General features: G+C 45.7%; 1 long non-coding RNA gene across 1 annotated transcript; it reads left to right on the top strand.

Moving 5' to 3' along the window:
- Positions 1–6,180: 6,180 nt before the first annotated feature.
- LOC141567678 (uncharacterized) lies at positions 6,181–16,694 on the top strand. The gene is made up of 4 exons (XR_012490502.1): positions 6,181–6,309; positions 6,747–6,939; positions 7,052–7,170; positions 14,202–16,694. It is a non-coding gene; the product is annotated as an uncharacterized LOC141567678 (long non-coding RNA).
- The last annotated feature ends 1,614 nt before the right edge of the window (positions 16,695–18,308 follow it).

The raw sequence follows: 18,308 nt of genomic DNA, 5'->3' as shown, positions 1-18,308 counted from the left end.
GGGGCCATGATATTCATAAATCTTGTGAGCTGGCTTCAGAAAAGTGTATGCAGAGAACCAAGCCACAATCACAGATGGAGTTCAGACACCAGCTCCTGGGCTGGGAATGAGAAAGATTGGGCTGTGAGGGGGGCAGGGTAGCGGGTGTCCTAGAGGAAAAGAATGAGCCAGAGAAGTCCATTATCAGAACTAAGGCTGTATTGGTTTCTAGAGCTGCCATAACAAAGTACCACAGACTGGACACCTTACACAACAGAAATGTATTTTCTTACAGTCCTGGAGGCTGGAAGTCCAAGATCGAGGTATTGGCAGGGTTGGTTTCTCCTGAAGCCTCTCTCCTTGCTTATAGATGAACATCTTCTCCCCGTGCCTTCACATGGCCTTCCCTCTATGTGCATCTATGTCCTAATTTCTTCTTCTTATAAGGACAGCAGTCAGATTGGATTTGGGCCCACCCGAATGGCCTCGTTTTTAACTTAATCACATCTTTAAAGACCCTATCTTTGAACACAGTCACATTTTGAGGTTCTGGGGGTTAGGACTTCATCAGATGAATTTGGGGGGGATGCAGTTCAGCTCATAACAAGGGGCCACAGTCAGAATCAAACTGTCGGCCCCAGGACAAGCTGATGATGAATCTCAGAGTGGAGAAGGCTGAGCCTCCAGCTAACTATGCTCCCCAGGCCCTTCTCATTTACAGCACTTTTATTTTCTTACTGACTGACTTCTGAGAACGAGTGGGATAGGGGCTTTGAAGCATCATCGATCAGCAAGCAGAGTTAACTAGGTTGCTCTAAAATGATTCCATTCACATCTAAAGACTGAACAACTTTCTTAGGACATCTACTATATTTCCCCAAAAATAGGACCGGGTCTTATACCATATTTCCCTGAAAATAAGACTGGATCTTATATTAATTTTTGCTCCAAAAGGCGCATTAGGGCATATTTTCAGGGGATCTTATTTTTTCATGTACAATAATCTACATTTATTCAGATACGGTCCTGTCATCTTCTTCTGGAACATTGTCATAACATACTAAATGTGTCCGTCTGACTGAGATCTTAACCAGGGCTTATTTTCGGAGTAAGTCTTATTTTTGGGGAAACAGTAGAAAGCAGGTCAAATTCCTTTGGCTGCTGTAGTGAATTACCTGCAATTACAAGCTTGGTTTTTTTTAACATGACAAAAATCCACACCTGGGCAATATATTCCTCCCTAAGCCCCAGAAAAGTATAACTGAAAAATTTAGGTGACTTCTTCAGGCCCTTCGTGATTTTGTATAGTGAATTAAGCATGGTGGGAGAGTCAAAAGTTAAGAACCATCATTTCCTAGGCCTCTTCGTTTTCACTGGTTGCAAAAACAGGGTCATGCTCACGGAAGGCTCTAGAAAAGAATCTGTTCCATGCCTCCAGTCATCTGCGACTTGACATTTATACATGAATTGCATTTCATCTGGGAGGGGGGGGTGCATTTAATTATCATTGACATAATGTAAAAAGGGGCTTCACAAAGTAAGAGTACCTAGGATCTAGGGAGAGTTTCGAATAACCAGCCTTTGCAGCTTGGGGCCTCCGAGTCAAGAGAGAATTCTCACCACAACTCCACTCCTCATATAGTCTTCGCATTCAGTGGAGTTCAGGGTCTCTATGAAACCGTGCCTTTGTGGGGTGTCTGCACACTCCAGCGAGGGCATTCAGAGCCCAGTGGGCAGGGAGCCCTAATTCACCTTGCCCTGGGAGGACTTACACATTGATTTCCTGTGAAAATGCACCCCACTGAAGAACCTCCAAGATGAACCTGACTTACTGGCTGGCAATCATCAGCCCCAGGCAGGCAGAGGAAAACAGGCGGTAACTGGGGTACATGCCTCCGACAGAAGCAGCCTGTGGCACTTGAAGTCACAGCTCTCCCCAGCCTCCTGGGGGGAGACAATAGGAAAGGCTATGATCCTGTATTACCCTGCCAGTCACCGGGAAGCAAATCAGCCAAAAAACCTCCTTGGAAATGAGAAATGAGCCTGAACACCACCAGGCCATTTCAAAAGATACTTATTGTGAAATGTGGAGGCAGCAGCGTCTTCCCCAAGTCGAGACAGGCACTCAACATGAATGACACCGGCTAAGTCTAGAGAAGCAGGCAGCAGGAACCTGGGTATAAAGGAAATACGACCTCAAAACCATCACTCCAAACAATGGCCTGGGAGGAAAGAGCACACATGTGGAGTACAAGGAAGTGGTCCCCAGGGCTGCGGGAAGGAACCGTCCAGACCGTGTGGCCCAGGGCTGGCACCCGTCCTAATGGTGTCTCCAGCCCTGACTGAAGAGGCATGAGGCTTAATGCTTACCATGCAGACTGAAGATGACAGCTGCAATGACTCGGTGCCTGGAGTGTGCTTCGAAATACTCCAGGGAAAAAAGTGTGGGAGGATGGATAAACAAGGTTGGTGAGATGCTGGTAATTGCTAAAGGTGGGGGATGGCTGTTTGGGGGTCCATTATATTATTTTTTCTTTATACTTTTGTGTAGATTTGAAAATTACTTATTAAAACAATTTTTTTTAAGAAAACAGGTCTTTTTTTTAATTGAAATGTATCAGGTTGACAATGGCTAGTAAAATTACATAGGTTTCAAGTGTACAATTCTGTGATACATCATCTATTTATCACATTGTGTGTTCACCACCCAGAGTCAATTCTCCTTCCATCACCATATATTTAACCCCCTTTACCCTTGAAGAAAACTGGTCTTCATCCTGCATTCATGAACCTTATCTCTCTGCAGATATTTACTTTTGGAACATGAGCTGGCCACATTTTGTAGACTCTACGAAACCCTGAAAACTGAAAAATTATATATATGAAGATATGTACATGTATTATATATATATATATCTATATACATATATATACATATATATATATATATATATATATATATATATATATATATATATATATATCCAGATATACCATATATATTTTTTAGGTGTGGACACACACACACCAATATTATAATTCTTACATGTATACTATATCGCATGCCAAGCACAATGCCTACCATTCCATTTGAATTTTATCATTTAATTTCCATGACAATCACATGAGGCAAGGGACTTAGTAAGTCATCCAAGGTCAAAGAGCTAGTAAATGCCAACTCCAGGTTTCAAGTCCCTCTTGGTCTGACTCCAGAACCTGGAATCCTACCCTCCCCAGTCTACTAACTCATGCTAACTGGGGGTACAAAGGCTCAATGTGCAATCACCAGGCCAACAGACCTGAGTGACTTCTGTCAGTGAGGCCAGATCAGAGGAAGCCCCGCCTACCTGACTTCTACTTCCCTTTCCGTGTCTCGCTTCAACACCACCACCCCACGTCCCTTTGGGTACATCAGTGTGTACCTGAGGCCGCCCAGAGAGGGCCGTGCAGCAGCAGCTTCTGCATAAACAGGCTGCTTGGCCTCACGTGGCCTCCCACTCACACATCTGGATTTGGCTACACAGCTGGATGCTGGAATTGAGTTTAAGGGACAGAAATGGGGAGGTGGAGTTTCTGAGTGGCCAACCCACTGTTATCTTTTTAATAAGATTGGGAGTGTTTCATTTTCTACTAATAAAGATAATTAGTAGAAAATTATTACTAATAAAGATAATTGGGTCCTATTGGAAGCAGACTTTGAGTTAAGAACTTGAATGCTTGTAGTTTTGGGGGAGTATCAGTCAGTCACCGAGCAAGGGAAGGAGTCAGAGAATGGAAGACAGCCACTGAAAGAGTGTGTTACTGAGCAGGCTACTACCATGGGCAACTCAGGGGTTTGATTCCACTGGGAAAGTCGGGGAGACCACATAGAACATGCGTCAGAGTTTTCACACATCAAGGCAAAGAAGCTGGTACCCAACAACTCCCACCCACCATTGGCTGACTGCTGCTCCTGGTGTTCGTAACTCCGCAGCCTTTCAGCCTATCCCTGATACCTGGAGCACATTGACATTTTAGACCAGATGATTCTTTGTGAAGGGGACTGCCCTGTGCACTGTAGGACGTTGAGCAGCATTCTTGACCTCTACCCACTAGATGCCAGGAGCAGCTCTCCACCGCAGGTGTGTTGACTGAACATGTCTCCAGATATTGCCACATGTCCCAGGGTTCGGTGGAGCAAAATCATCTCCCTATTAAGAACCACTGAACTATAGTGACCCACCATCCAAGTGTGCCCAGGACTCTCTGGTTTTAGCACTAAAAGTCCCACATTCTAGGACACGTCTCAATCAGTTGCCCACCCAAAACACGTTATTCTCTTTGAGAGCTGAGGGTAGCTCATGTGCCACTGAAAAGCCCTACATTTTTCCAGACACCCACGTCCAGACCTAGATTGTGTAGGGGACATTGGAATAGCGCTATGGAAAAGGTCTTTGAGACATCCCACCCAAAGGGTCTGGGGAGGTCTGAGCACCCACCCACTAGACTGTGAGCTCCATAAGGGCAGAAGACCAAGTGTCTCCTTCCCAGTACCCAGTGGAGAGCATAGGAAACGTGATCGGTAAGTATTGCTGATCACATGGTGAATGGATGGATGGATGGATGAGTGGCTAGACAGATGGCTAGATGAATAGGTAAATGGATGGACAGATGGAGAGATGGATATGTAATTCTAAGGGACTACAGTTAGGTTATCTAATCTTTCTGAGCTTCAGCATATCCCCACCCACAGAATGTGGATAAAAATACCTTCTATTAGATTGGTACAAAAGTAACTGCGGTTTTACAATTATTTTTAACCTTTTAAACCGCAACTTTTGTGCACCAATCTGACTGTAGGTCTGCTGAGAAGACTGAATGAGAAACTGAACTGCTGTGTGTGGTTTCCAGGATCAAAATACTTAATGCAGTGCCAAGCACAGAGTAAATGCTGGCTCCCTTCCTTTTCTGGGATCCAGAAGAACTAATTAAATTTAATTAAATGATCTGAAACATGAGGAACGGTAGGACAGGCCCCCATAATGCCCACAACACAGACAAGCAGGGGTGAGGACGACTGCAAACACTCTTATCTTTTATTTCTATCTCATGGTCATAATTTCAAATTGTTCCTAATTCAGATAATGGATCCAATAAAGGAGATTCCACAGTGTCCTGCCAAGTGTACTCTGTCTTGCGTGCCCTGGCATCTGGGAACCTTTCATAACCAGCTCTCTGCACATTAGGCTGGCTCTGCCTCTGAGCCGTTTGGACCCTCTTGCCACTCAGATCACAAGGAGTTAATCCTCCCATCCACCCTGCACTCCAAAAGGAGATGAAAAGAGGACACAGCAACACCCCAGCCTTTGCTCAGCATTTTGCACCCGGGGGCTTTTCTCTTGGCTCAGTCAGGGGCTTCTGACCCCATGTCCTTCTCAAGGTCAGCAGATGACGTTGGGCTGGAGAACTCTTTGGAGCCAATTTTCTTTAGAGAAAGAGAGAGGAAGGGAGAGAGAGAGAGAGAGAGAGAGAGAGAGGAACTGACCAAACTTGAATTGAAAAATAACTTCAATGGACCCTGGAATCCCAGGACTCAAGGAGGTGGGACAGGGAAGGAGATGGCATATGCCATTGACAGGCCAGGACAAAGGGACTTGGAGGTTGAGCTTCTCTTCCCAGGCAGATGCCTTACCCATCTCCCGCAAGAAGGCCCCCCCATGGACCCCACCCAGAGAGGCCCCCTCCTTTCTGCCACTCTCCCCACTGCCATCACTAGACTGCCGCCCACCACCTCTGTGCTTCTCTCAGTTCCTGGAACACCCCAGTTCCTTCCCAGCTCAGCCTTTCGCGTGTGCTATTGCTCTGCCTGAAACTTCCCTTCTGTGCCTAGCACAGAGCACATGAAACACGTCACCTCCTCAGGAGAGCCCTTTCTGACCCCCCACCTGACCTCAGACGAGGGGCACCAAGTACTTTTCCATTGTACGTTACTGTAATAATTTTAAATGTTTGTGGAATTATTTGTTTGGTGCCTGCTATGAGCTAAATTGCTCTCTGCCCCAATTCATATGTGGAAGCCCTGGCCCCCGATGTGATGGTATCTGAAGATGGATTTTTGGAAGGTAATCAGGGTTAGATGAGGTCATGAGGGTAGGGTTCCCATGATGAGTATCCTAATAAAAGAAGGAAGAGAGACCAGAACATTCTCACATTCTCTCTCTCTCTCTCTCTCTCTCTCTCTCTCTCCTCCTGCCACATTAGGACACAGTCAGAAAGTGGATGTCTGCAAACCAGGAAGAGACCTCTCACCAGAAACTGAATCTTGATTGTGGACTTCCAGCCTCCAAAACTGTAAGAAATAAATATCTGTTGTTCAAGTTACCCAGTCTATGATATTTTGTTATGGCAGCCAGAGCTGATTAAGACAATGTCTGTTGTTGCCCCAGACAGACCAAGTCTGTCTTGTTATTGTTCCTGTATCACTCCTAGACCTCACAAGAGACTAATGACACATCTGAACAGGACAAGCGGAGGAGGATTTATTTACACAAAGGGGCGGGTATAGGGGCAATAACCCAGAACTTGCACTCTAGGCTTGAAGGGAGAGGGAGGGAGGGGTCATTAGGGAAGCCATAAAGGAGAGAGCTGTGTTGAATCAGCCCCTTTGGGAGCAACAGTGATTGCCAGTCATGGAGAAGTGAGGTTACCACTCGGGGGGTGGGGGAGTGGGCAGTGGCGAAGGAAGCCAGAGGAAGAAGCACCTGATTCCACTTTTCCCCCTCCTCCAGATCTGCCACCAGGACCACCTGTTGGCCAAGCCCAGCCAAAAACCAAAGGCCACAGGAGCCTGATGCTGCCCACACAAGTAGGCCTCCTGGAGCTGGAGCCAGATAGGGAAGGGTGAAGAGTGGGTCTGAAGGGGAAATGGAAGCTGTCTGGAGAAATCCCCTAACACCAGGCTCACATGCTTGAGCTCAGAAGGTATTGAAATCAGTATTTGTTGAATGAATGACCATTCTGACCCTGAACTTTCTCTCCTGTGCCTGGACTCGGGCTGTAGACGATTTTGTGTAACTTCTTCTTTGCTTTGAAGGGGGAAGTACAGAAGTGATTCCCATATTTCCAGTCTTGCTACCTACCATGTGCCCTTTGACAATCAACAGCATTCTCGTGAACAACCACAAGACCTGCCACCTGCTCCAAAGCCATCTGGTTAGTGTTCTAGATTTACATAAAGACAGAAACTTTGTCTTGGGTACCTGTCTCTGAGTCAGGTATTCCATATGTCTGCTCCATGTGAATGTCTTCTAAAAAGGTCAAACTCTCTCCTTGGAGAGATCTGATTTCTCCTCCCCGCCACCTCCCAACCACCCCCATTCTCTAAACACTTTAAATACGTCTTTCTATCCAGGCCATAGCAGGTGAGTGCCAATCTGGGATCAAGAGTAGAGCAGCCATGGAAATGCATTGCTCAGAGTGCCTGCTGAAGGATAAAGGTGACTGACAGCCCCAGGTGCCACCCATCTGGAGGCACCACATTTACACGGAGGCTGTGCTTCCCCCACACAGGTTATGCTACCCAAGGACTGCACACAGCATAGAACAGTGCCAGCCCTTTCCCACAGGACGTGAGACCACGCTAAGTGGTGACTTGAGCTGGAGGGCTCCCTTTCGGCCTGACCAACATATTCTTAGACGTGTGCTGCGGTCTGAGGCTTGTCCCACCCAATCCTCCTTCCTTCCCACGCTCCTTACACAGGTGTCAGACTTGAATCTAATCCGAAATCTCGTCCAGCCTCTTCCTGCCTCCTGCCCCATCATGCCTTTCACAGGCAAGTCCCTCAATAAATCTTTTGCTTGTCTAATCTCATCTTCTCCAAGAAGAGCCAATCCATCACACAAAGCCTAGCAGTCTGTCAAACTGAACCGGTGACTGAGGCCTGCAGACAGGTGTTTGCTTGAGTTTGCATGCCTGTCAACGCAAGGGTGCTTCTGTTGCTTTTTTATTTATTTTTAGGAAAGAGGATCATGGGATTTGAGGTTTGGGGACTGGGAAGAGCAGGCTGATGGATAGGACGGTAAAAGTACTGTCTCTTTACCCAGTCTTAGGAGATGGTTTTGAGGCTACACAGAAGGGGAAATGGCCAAAAGTTGAAGGAGCTGCGTTCAAGAAAGACTGAGGAGCTGAGCATAAGCAGTCCTACTATGGGGTCCACGTGACAATGTGGTAGAGAGCCAGCAAAAAGGATGGTTACACACAGTTGGCCACAGACGGAGGCCAGCACAAATGGCTATGCTCAGTGGGACAGAATTTTCATACAAGATTGTATCAGTTAGCTGTGTTGTACAACAAATCACCTCAATACACCCATACAATTGTTTATTATCGCAAACAATTATTTATTATCACTATGTGTCTAAAAGTCAGGTAGGGGTTGGCTGCTGGAGGCTGGACTCCCCGGAGGCACCTCTGCTTCATGTATTTCTCATCTTCCTTGCACCACTTGGTCAGCCAGGGCATATCCGTCTCACGGCAATGGCAGAAGGGCAAGAGAGCAAGTGGAAATGTGTGAGACCCCAATGGTCACTTCTACACATGTACCACTGGCCAAAGCAAGCCATGTGGTCAAGGGTTGGGGAAATACCCTCTACCCGTGATGAGGCAAAGGTGACGATGCAGGAAAGAGTGAATAAATATCCCACCAGGACTCTAGCAATAACAGTAGTCAGGAGTCACATGAGGACTGGGCAACCAAAGAGAAAAAAACAAGAGCACCTTGGTCCAGTATCTATAACAAACATTTCCATCCTCGAAATGACCTGAACTGACTGGAGAAGGCTTTGAACTGGGGCATTATCTTGAATGTAACCTCACTGGTAAGAATCCCCTCTGCCTCGGTTTCTCTGCAATGCTTTCAGCTCTCCCTTCTTCTGAATGTCAGCTTCATATCTGTCCTCAGGCAAGCTACCTTCATAGTAGCAAGATGGCTTCAGGCAGATCAGAGATACTCTCCCAGTCATCCTATAATGGTCCAAAGTTGCCCAATGAAAGGACAAACAAAATGTGGCCAGGTAAATGACATATGTGGACTAGCCCATGGCTGTATTTCTCTCCTCCAACTACCAATCATTATAGCAAGAATGAGATTACATTCTCAGCTGCCCCTCAAACTGTTTTTGTCATATTTGTTCCACAACAGAGTTGAGTTGATTCCACAAAGGAAAGCATGAATGATCTTAGGAAGGGGAAGAGGGTTAAGGAAATGGGAAAAGCAGGCAACCAGCATCCACTAGAAGCAGCCAACAAACACATTCCCTGATCTCAGGGAGCTTACAGTCTAGCTGAGATGAGAGTGATTAATGACTATACACACATATCATTACAAACTGTGGTTAAGTGCTACAAAGAAAAGAAATGAAGAAGGTGCTATCATGACAGATAATTGGAGGACTCCTCTGTATGAACAAAGAAGGCTGAAATGAAAGGGTGGGCAAGATAAACTAGGTGAAAGGGGTCGTATGTGGAAGATAGAGGAGAGGATTGGTTAGAGAATCCCAGGTGAGGAACAGGCTGTGGGACTAACGCGATCATGACACTGAAAGGAGCTGGGAGAGGGCCAGTGTGGCTGAAGCTCAGAGATGAGGAGGGAAGATGTGAGTTATGGGGCCAGAGGAGTCAGAGAGGCCAGAACAAGTATGGCCCCCAAAGCCTTTGTAAGATGTTTTATATCCCAAGAGAAGATGGATTCATTCTTAAGTTGAGAACGGACATAGTAATTTGTGTTTCTATCTCTCCCATGCAATTTGGAGAATGGGTTGGAGTTAACAAGAGTGGAAACAAAGAGACCTGTGAGGAAGCGATAGCTGTGGGGGGCTATGAAGATGGGGGCTTGGAGATGAAGTGAAATAGAGGGCTGTTTGAGAAGCAAAATTAAGAGGGCTTGGAGAAAGATGAGGGAGGAAGACCAGGTTGGTAGATAACCTCTTAACTGTTGACACTGCTTTCTATTAAGGACATGCTGATTCTTCTTTATTCAATGGTCCAAGGAAGTCATGGAGATTGCCTTGGCAGCAAAGAGTATAAAATGGACTCCAAGCCCAAATCCACCTAACACTGCCACAAACTTTCTCATTCTGCCAGCACAATGTGGTATGAACTACATGGGATTCTGAAATCACAGAGACCCAGGTTTTAATTCCATGTCTAACCCTCATTAGCTAGAGAACTTGGGCGACCTGGTTTAACCTCGTTGAGCTTCAATTTCCAGATCCATAAAATGGGCATTATAATACCCATCTCTTGGGGTGGTTTTAACATGGGTTCATTTCATCAGATGATATATATGAAAATGCAAAGAATACAGGGCTATAAAATGCTTGTTAATTTGGTACAATTCTAAGTAAAATCCTTCTCTTATGAGGTTACATTTATCTAGCACACTGGTTTCTGACAGGGGCTAGTTTTATATTATTCATCCCCTAAAAGGGAAATTGTTGCAATTTTACATAACTGCAAATGTAGGGGACAAAAGCTCCCTTTGTGACTTGACAGTGAAGCCATTTCAAATGGAAGAGCACAGAGTATCCTATTTTAGGGACAGTTTTCTCCACTCAGAATACCTGTTAATGACCTGTTGCCTTGTCTACAGTGCTCTTTGATAAATTACATAGGTGTGGAAGCCACAGGAGAACAAATGTTCAATGCACAATGGCCAAACGAGGGTCAGGGTTGATCCCAAGCACGGGCCTGGTGTCAGGGGGGCAGCATTTCAATTAGAGATGACTCAAACTTGTTAAGCCAAAAGGGAAATTCACTGACATGAAACAGAAAAGATCAGGGCTGTAGCAGACTGAGGCCATGACTGGGTTCTGGGACTTGAGCAATGTCACCAGCTTCTCTCCATCTTTTTTTTCCACCGTGTTGGAGACAACTCTGCCTTCTTATCCTCCCAGGTTCAAGTACAATAGAAAAGAGAAAAATTCTCTTCCAGGTAACTCCTGGGCAAATCCTGGGCTTTCCTCTGATTGGACCAACTTGGGTCACATGCTCATCCATCAATCAATCATTTGGACAGAAGGACAGAGTTAGGCTGCCTGGTGTAGGCCTAGATATGCCCATCCCTGGACTGACATGGGGAAAAAGTGAAGTCCAAAGAAAAACCAGGAGCTACCATGGAGGACTGAGGCTAAGAATTCCCTCTCGATGGGCACAGGGGATCCCTTCACCAAGACTTACCTTGGCTTTTCATTGTAGCTTCTCCCCAGCTTTGGCCCCACCTCATCTGACTATACTCAAAATCAAGGACATCCACTTGGTATTTTGCACTAGTATCCCCCTTCACACTTTAAAATATCTTCCTCCTCCACTAGTCCCTCTGCGCTTCATACTAACGATCAGCAGAGGGAATACAGCTTTCCAGAGCAATCAGATTTCTCAATGTTGATATCTGTTCTTATTCCATTTGCCCCTTCCACTCCATTCTTCACCCTCTCTGTCCTGCTGGATGCCCCCAAAAGCTGACTTCTATGGACTGCACCACCAGGGCTCCCATACTGAATTCATTTCCTGTTGCTGCTGTAACAAATGACAACAAACTTACTGGCTTAAAAAAGCCCTGGTTTATTCTCTTAAATTCTAGAGGTCAGAAGTCCAAACTGAGTTGCATGGAACTAGAATCAAAGTGTCAGCAGCTCTGGCTCCTTCTGGAGGCTCCTGGAACCCTTGTCTCTTCCAAATTTTGAAGGCCACAGGCATTCGTTGGTTCTTGGCAACTTCCATCGTCACATCTCCTTCTCTGACTATTCCTCCCCTGCCTTCCTCTTTCTCTGGTAAGGACTCTTGTGAATACATTGAGCCCAAAACTAAAACAACCTTCTTTCAACTCCCCAAAAATACCACAGTATTTCTTCCTTCCTGACCTCACTAACTTTCGTAAACAAGTGACCTGCACGCATGTGCACGTGATAGCTCTGAATCTGGTTTCTTCTCCCTGGAAGCTTCGGAAACTTGCCCTTGGAAGGTCACTCAGGACATCTTATTCTCAGTCCATGTGTCTCTGCCTTCCCTGGCGACTTCTCCTCTACCTCTTAAATCTGAGATGTGGAACTTCACCTGCATCTTGCCTCCACTTCTGTCAGTTCCTTACACACTTGGGCTGATCCCATCCTGCCTCTCACTTCATCACACATCATCATCTGTGAGCTCCAGACTCTGGAAGCTCAGAGTCATGTCTGCACCTGCCCATTGGTCATCTCCACCTGGACGACCCATAGGCCCTCATCACCTCCCAAATGGAACTCCTCTTCCATCCACTGTTCCCCTTCCCACGTTGCCAGTCTCCATCTGGGACATTCCTGACATTTTACGAATGTGGCTCCATGAAGCTAAAGCCCAAGATGCTGTGGTTCCCCTCCTGGCTCCTCGTCCTGTGATATCCCTTTATGCTGTCTCAAGTGGATGTGCTGCCTAGACGACAGTAAACCATATAAACCATAAATCCCAAGCCTAGCAGCACACAGCCAATTCACCCAAAGGAGGGTTTGAACGACACAGATCCCCAGGCCTCACCCGTGATCCACTAAAGTAGAATCTCTAGAAGTAAAACCCAGGCATCTGTATTTTACTGAGTGACCCAGGTGATTTATATATTATGGCACTTGGGAAATCCTGGTTTACACAACCTACAGAGATGGTCTCAGTACACTTTTACACTGAATTTTCTATTCCATTAAATAAAGAAAAAGAAATTAAAGAAACGAAGCAAAACAGTTTCTAGTCTTGTAGATTATATCCGCTGCCCTTGTTTGAGGTGGTATTTACTTGATGTGCATTAAGTGGACATACATGTAATTAAACTACTGTGTCCATGCAACAATAGCAAGGCCACAGGCCACAGCAAATAGAGAAAAGAGATTGTTAGGGTGAGAGGGAGGAGAAATAAAGGAACAGAAATGTTTCAAAAAGATCATTACAAGCTCTTAATTTTTTTATCAAAACAGCAAAATAATCCTTAATAAGATAAATAAAATTCAGGACAAGATTTCGAGATATAGAAGATCTGTTGGTCAGCCACCTTTCTAACTAGCCTTTGGTCTCAACCCTGTTAGCCTAGTTTTGTTTTCCCAAGATTTACCAGATACAATTTCCCTTTGTGAGCCACCCAGAAGCTTGAGAATGTCCTCAGGCTGGCATAGATCTTGTTTGTTTGTCATCTGGAAGGTAATATTCTATCGACCACTTTTTTGAGAGCTCTAGCTAAACTCTTCTCTCTATAAATAACCCAAGTGGACTGTGGTACCTAGTTTCACTCTCTCAGAAATAGTCCATGCTCCTTCTAATTTCCATGATTATTCTTCCTCCAGGGTTTAGACAAAAGAGGGGAGGGGCAGTAATGTTAACACAGCTATACATAAATTCTAATTTTTGGACTCTGACCAACTCCAAACTTCAGAAATGGGGAGCTGAGGTTGCCCTGTATCGATTAGTATGTAAGTCAGTCTGCCTACAGGCTCTGGAAAACTCTGAAGGGCATTTTCTTAGTCCACTTGGGCTGCTATAACAAATATACCATAGACTGGGTGCCTTAAACAACAAACGCTTTACTGCTCACAGTTCTGGAGGCTGGAAGTCCAAGATGAAGGTGCTGGCAGATCCAGTGTCTTGTGAGGACTCGCTTCCTGGTTCAGGTTCACAGATGGCTGTCTTCTCCTTATCCCACATAGTGGAAAGAGAATGAGTTAGCTCTCTGGCCTCCTCTTCTAAGGGCACTAGTCCCATTCATGAGGTCTCTACCCTCACAATCTAATCACTTCCCAAATGTCTCACCTACAAATATCATTACATTGGGATAAGGGTTTCAATGTAGGGATTTGGGGCAGACACAAACATGCAGTCCATTGCAGACACTGTCTACCTGTGCTCTGAGGTCCCCGGGGCCTGGAATTCACTACCCAGCTGTTTCCACATCTAAGCAGTATCATCAGCCAAGGCTCTCATGTGCCTGCCTGGGCAGATGAGGCTGGGGACACAGATTGTCTTGGAGCTGGGAGCCTCTCTCTCCCTGTCTGGTGCAGATCAGACCACAGTAGAATTCTGGGGACGCTGACGTGTCTGTCTCTTCTTCAAAGCCCCAGGAAGACTGGGCTCCCAGCCGACATCCATGTCATTTTGTTTGCCTCTTGCATGCAACAGGTAAAAGGCGCTGCTGTGATGAAGTCTGACACATCACTCCCTTTTGTTACAGGTGAAGACTACCTCCAACTCCAGTAAATCTGCTGCCCCTAAGTGAAAAGCCAGTCAGAAGTTTCCCAGGCTGACTCCACCCTCTGGGATGGTTTCTCCCCAGTGCCAGCCAAGTGAGGCCAAAAGATTCTAGAATGCCTATGCTGGACAGAGCCTTCAAAATCATTTCTAGCAAATGACAGAAGCCGGACTAGGGCTCCTGACTCTCCGCCCAGCGCTCTTTCTATTACACATATGTGTGTTAGTTAGGGCTCTCCAGAGAAACAGGTGACACATAAAAGTAACCATTAGATGGGGCACTTCCATTTTGCAATCGGAAGTCTATTAATTGAAATCAGCTTCAACAGGGCATAGGAGAGTCTTGTGCAGCATCAACAGATTCTTGCTAGAGCTTGCCTAGACTCCCAGAAGGAACATGAAGTAGACACATGATCCCCTGGCCTTGCCACTCACTATTCCTTTGGGTAACTGTTCTGCCTTCATCCCGTGAGGGGCTTGTGAGTGTGTCCATCATGGAGCCCTGCCCTCCTTACCTACTGAAGGTACCATGTGAACCAGGTTGGGCCAACCATATTTTCTACCTGTGGTAGGCCTTCCAAAATTGTCCATATCCCAATCCTTGTAACCTGTGAATATGTTACTTTACGTGGTTAGGAGGAATTAAGGTTGCAGATGGCATTAGGGTTGCAAATTCGCTGACCTTAAGATAGGGAGAGTATCCTGAATTATCCAGATGGGTGCAATGTATTCATACATGTTCTTCAAAATAGAAGAGCTAGGCAGTCAGAGAATGAAATATGAGAATGGAAGCATGGTTGGGAAGACGCTTTGTTGCTGGCTTTGAAGACAAAAGGAGGCTACAAGCCAAGGAATGTGTACAGCGTCTAAAAGCTAGAAAAAGCCAGGAAACAGATTCTCCACTACCACCTCCAGAAGGAATATAGGCCTGCTGACACCTTGATTTTAGCCCAGTGGGACCTGTGTCAGACTTTTAAATGACAGAGCCGTAGGACAATAACTGTTGTAAACCACTAAGTTTGTGATAGTTTGTTATAGCAGCAATAGGAAACTAATACACTACCCTGTTTTCTAGGACAGTGATTGGTCCAGCAATGGGCTTGAGACCCAAAAAGGACCACTTAGGAATTTCTCCTGAATTAGTATCTGGCCATGGGACAAGGAATTCTCTTCCCCACTGAGGTTGTCAGGCTGGAATAAGGAGCCATAGGCTCTCAGTAGGTTGCCTGACTGCCTAATTAAGCCAATATTTGAAGAGAATCCAAGGAGGGAGAGAGAGAGAGAGAGCTCTGCAATATCTCGTGACTCTCAGGATCCAACCTTGCCTGAAACACCCAGACTTCCCAGTTACATGAACTAATGAATTATATAGAATAGACCCGAGTCCAAACAGTGACCTAGACCCAAACCCAGGCAATCCCCAACAAGGAGCAGAGTGGTCTCAGCCAACCAGAAGACCTGTGATCCAGAAAAATAAATGGCTGTTGGGCTAAGCCACTGAGTTTGGGGGTGTTTTCTTATGCAGCATTATTGTAGCAATAGCTGACTAAGATTCTTATCAAGCTGGTAAGATGTAAACCTAGAGTTGTTGGTAGCTATTGCCCCAAAATAAGAGAAAAACCTACCTGAAAATGAAGCCAACAGAAAGAAAGGCAAAGCCAAAAGATAGAAATGAACAGTGTTTATATTTAAATGTAAATGACAATTTCCATACGGTAGCTGAATTTGTCCCACTTCCAGACTATTCAGTTAATTAATTCAAAAAAATCTGCAACAAAGTTTTATTGAGCACCTATTATGTACCAGGCACTGTTGTGGGTGCTGAAAATAGAAAAGTGAACAAAACAAAAAAACCTACCTTCATGGAGCTTCCATTCTACTGGCATATATAGACAACAAAGAAAACAAGTGAAATATGTAGTATGTTAGGAAGTGATAAATGCTAAAGAGGAAAATACAAAGCTGAAAAAAGGGACATGAAATTTGACGGGAAGGTCTCACCAAGAAGGTAACATATTAGTAAAATCCTGAGTGAGTCAGCAAAATGCAAAGGTCCTGAGGTGACATTAAGCCTAGCATCTTCAAGGAGCCAGGAGGACACTTTGGATGAAGCCAAAGACGGGCAGAGTAGCAGGATACAAGGCTAGAGAGTGTACTAGAGTGAATAGTGCCCCCCTCCAAATTTCGTGTCCACTCAGAACCTCAGAATATGACCACATTTAGAGAAATAGGGTATTTGCAAATGTAATTAGTTGACATGAGGCCATACTGGATTAGGGTGGGCCCAGAATCCAATGACTGGGATCCTTATAAGATGAGAAGAGATACACAGAAGGATGGCTAGTGAAGATGGAGGCAGACATTGGAATAAGGCAGCCACAGACAAGAGACACCAAGGATTGCCGGAATCACCAGAAGCTAGGATAGATGCATGAGACAGTTTTTCCCTCGGAGCCTTCAGAGGGAGCACAGCCCTGCCAACACCAGAATTGTAAGAGAATAAAATTCTGTTGTTTTCAGCCACCCCGTTTGTGGCCGTTGGTTACTGCAGCTCTAGGACACTAATATACAGAAGCAATGGGAAACACGTGTATTGGAGGATGTGGGACGGGGAGTCACATGATCTGATTTACATGTTAACAGGGTTTCTCTGTTCGCTGTGTGGAAATTACCCATAGGGGGAATGCAGGCATAGCCCTTTCGGAGGCCACTGCCAAAATCCAGGCCCTAGTGACCTACACAGAGTGGTGAGAACCGGTTCTGGATTGATCCAGAAATCGCACCAGCAGGACTTTCTGCTGACGGTGTGGGATACAAGAGAAGGATCGGATCAAGAACGAACCAAGGGTTTTCAGCCTGAGTTACATAATGATGGTCCTGCCGTTAATCAAGACGGGAAAACTGTGGCCGGGGAGGGTTTGGTGTGCATGGGAGATATCTGGAGCTCTGCTGGGACAGGCTACGTTGGAGAAATCTACTGGACATCTAAGTGGAGACACTCCAAAGACGGGTGGGTATTCCAGAGTGGAGTTCAGAGCGGCAGGCAAGGCTGGGGATATAAATTGGGAAGTTATCAGCAGCTCATGGATGGGTTAGAACTACGAAGGTGGGTGAGATGACCCAGGAAGACTATAGACAGAAGAAGGAAGAGGTCCGAGGCCTGAGACCTGGGGGACTTCCACCTTTAGAGAGCTAAAGAATGACTGACACTCAGCAAAGAAGACAGGCTGTCCAGAAATGGGAGGAGGATCAGGAGAGGAGCTTGTCGCTGAAGCAGAGAGAAGAAAGCATGCCAAGGAGAATGACCAACGTGTCAAACACTGAGAGGGCAGGTCAGATAAGGGCTCAGAAAGGACCATTGGATTTAGCCTCAAGGAGGTCACTGGGAGGCCGGAGAGGTACACTTTCAGTGGAGGAGAGTACAAACACCTGATGAGGGTGGCTGCAAGGATGAGTGGGATGAGAGAAACCGGAAGCGGTAAATATGCACATGTCTTTGAGGAACTCCTTGAACCCAGCGAGTGTTTATTTTTCCTTAAGCTACTATGAATTGGTTTCTGTTGCTCCTAATAACAACAGCAACAACAAAAGTCCAGTCTAATGGAAGAGGGAGGCAGGAGGCAAAGGAAAGTATTGAATACCTACTGTGTGCCAGGAACTTCACACACATTGTCTCATCTATAAACATAATAATCCTAGAAAACAGGTATTCTTTTTCCTCATTTTACAGGTGAGGAAAATGAGGTGCAGAGAAATAAACTACCCTTGCATTCAAACCCAAATCTGATTCTAGATCCTATAGCACAGCCACGGGGGTAAAAATACTATTGAAGGAACCAGAAGGTCACCAAAGCCCTTGCATTAACATATATAACAGTGGTTCTCAAACTTCAGGACCACCTGGATGGCTTTTGAAACACAGGTTGCCAGGCCCCAGACCAACACTGGAGAGGGGAGAGGGTTTCTAACAAGTTCCGGGTAATACTGATGCTGCTTTTCCGGGGACCACCCTTTGAGAACCACAGATCTGTACCATTGCACACCCTTGCTCAGGCCCAGGTGCCTGAAGAGCCCCATTCAGAACTCAGGT

The sequence above is a fragment of the Rhinolophus sinicus genome, linkage group LG11, assembly GCF_036562045.2.
Source record: "Rhinolophus sinicus isolate RSC01 linkage group LG11, ASM3656204v1, whole genome shotgun sequence".
Lineage (NCBI taxonomy): Eukaryota > Metazoa > Chordata > Mammalia > Chiroptera > Rhinolophidae > Rhinolophus > Rhinolophus sinicus.
The sequence above is the reverse complement of the archived record's forward strand: the minus strand, read 5'-3'. Positions and strand labels throughout refer to the sequence as shown.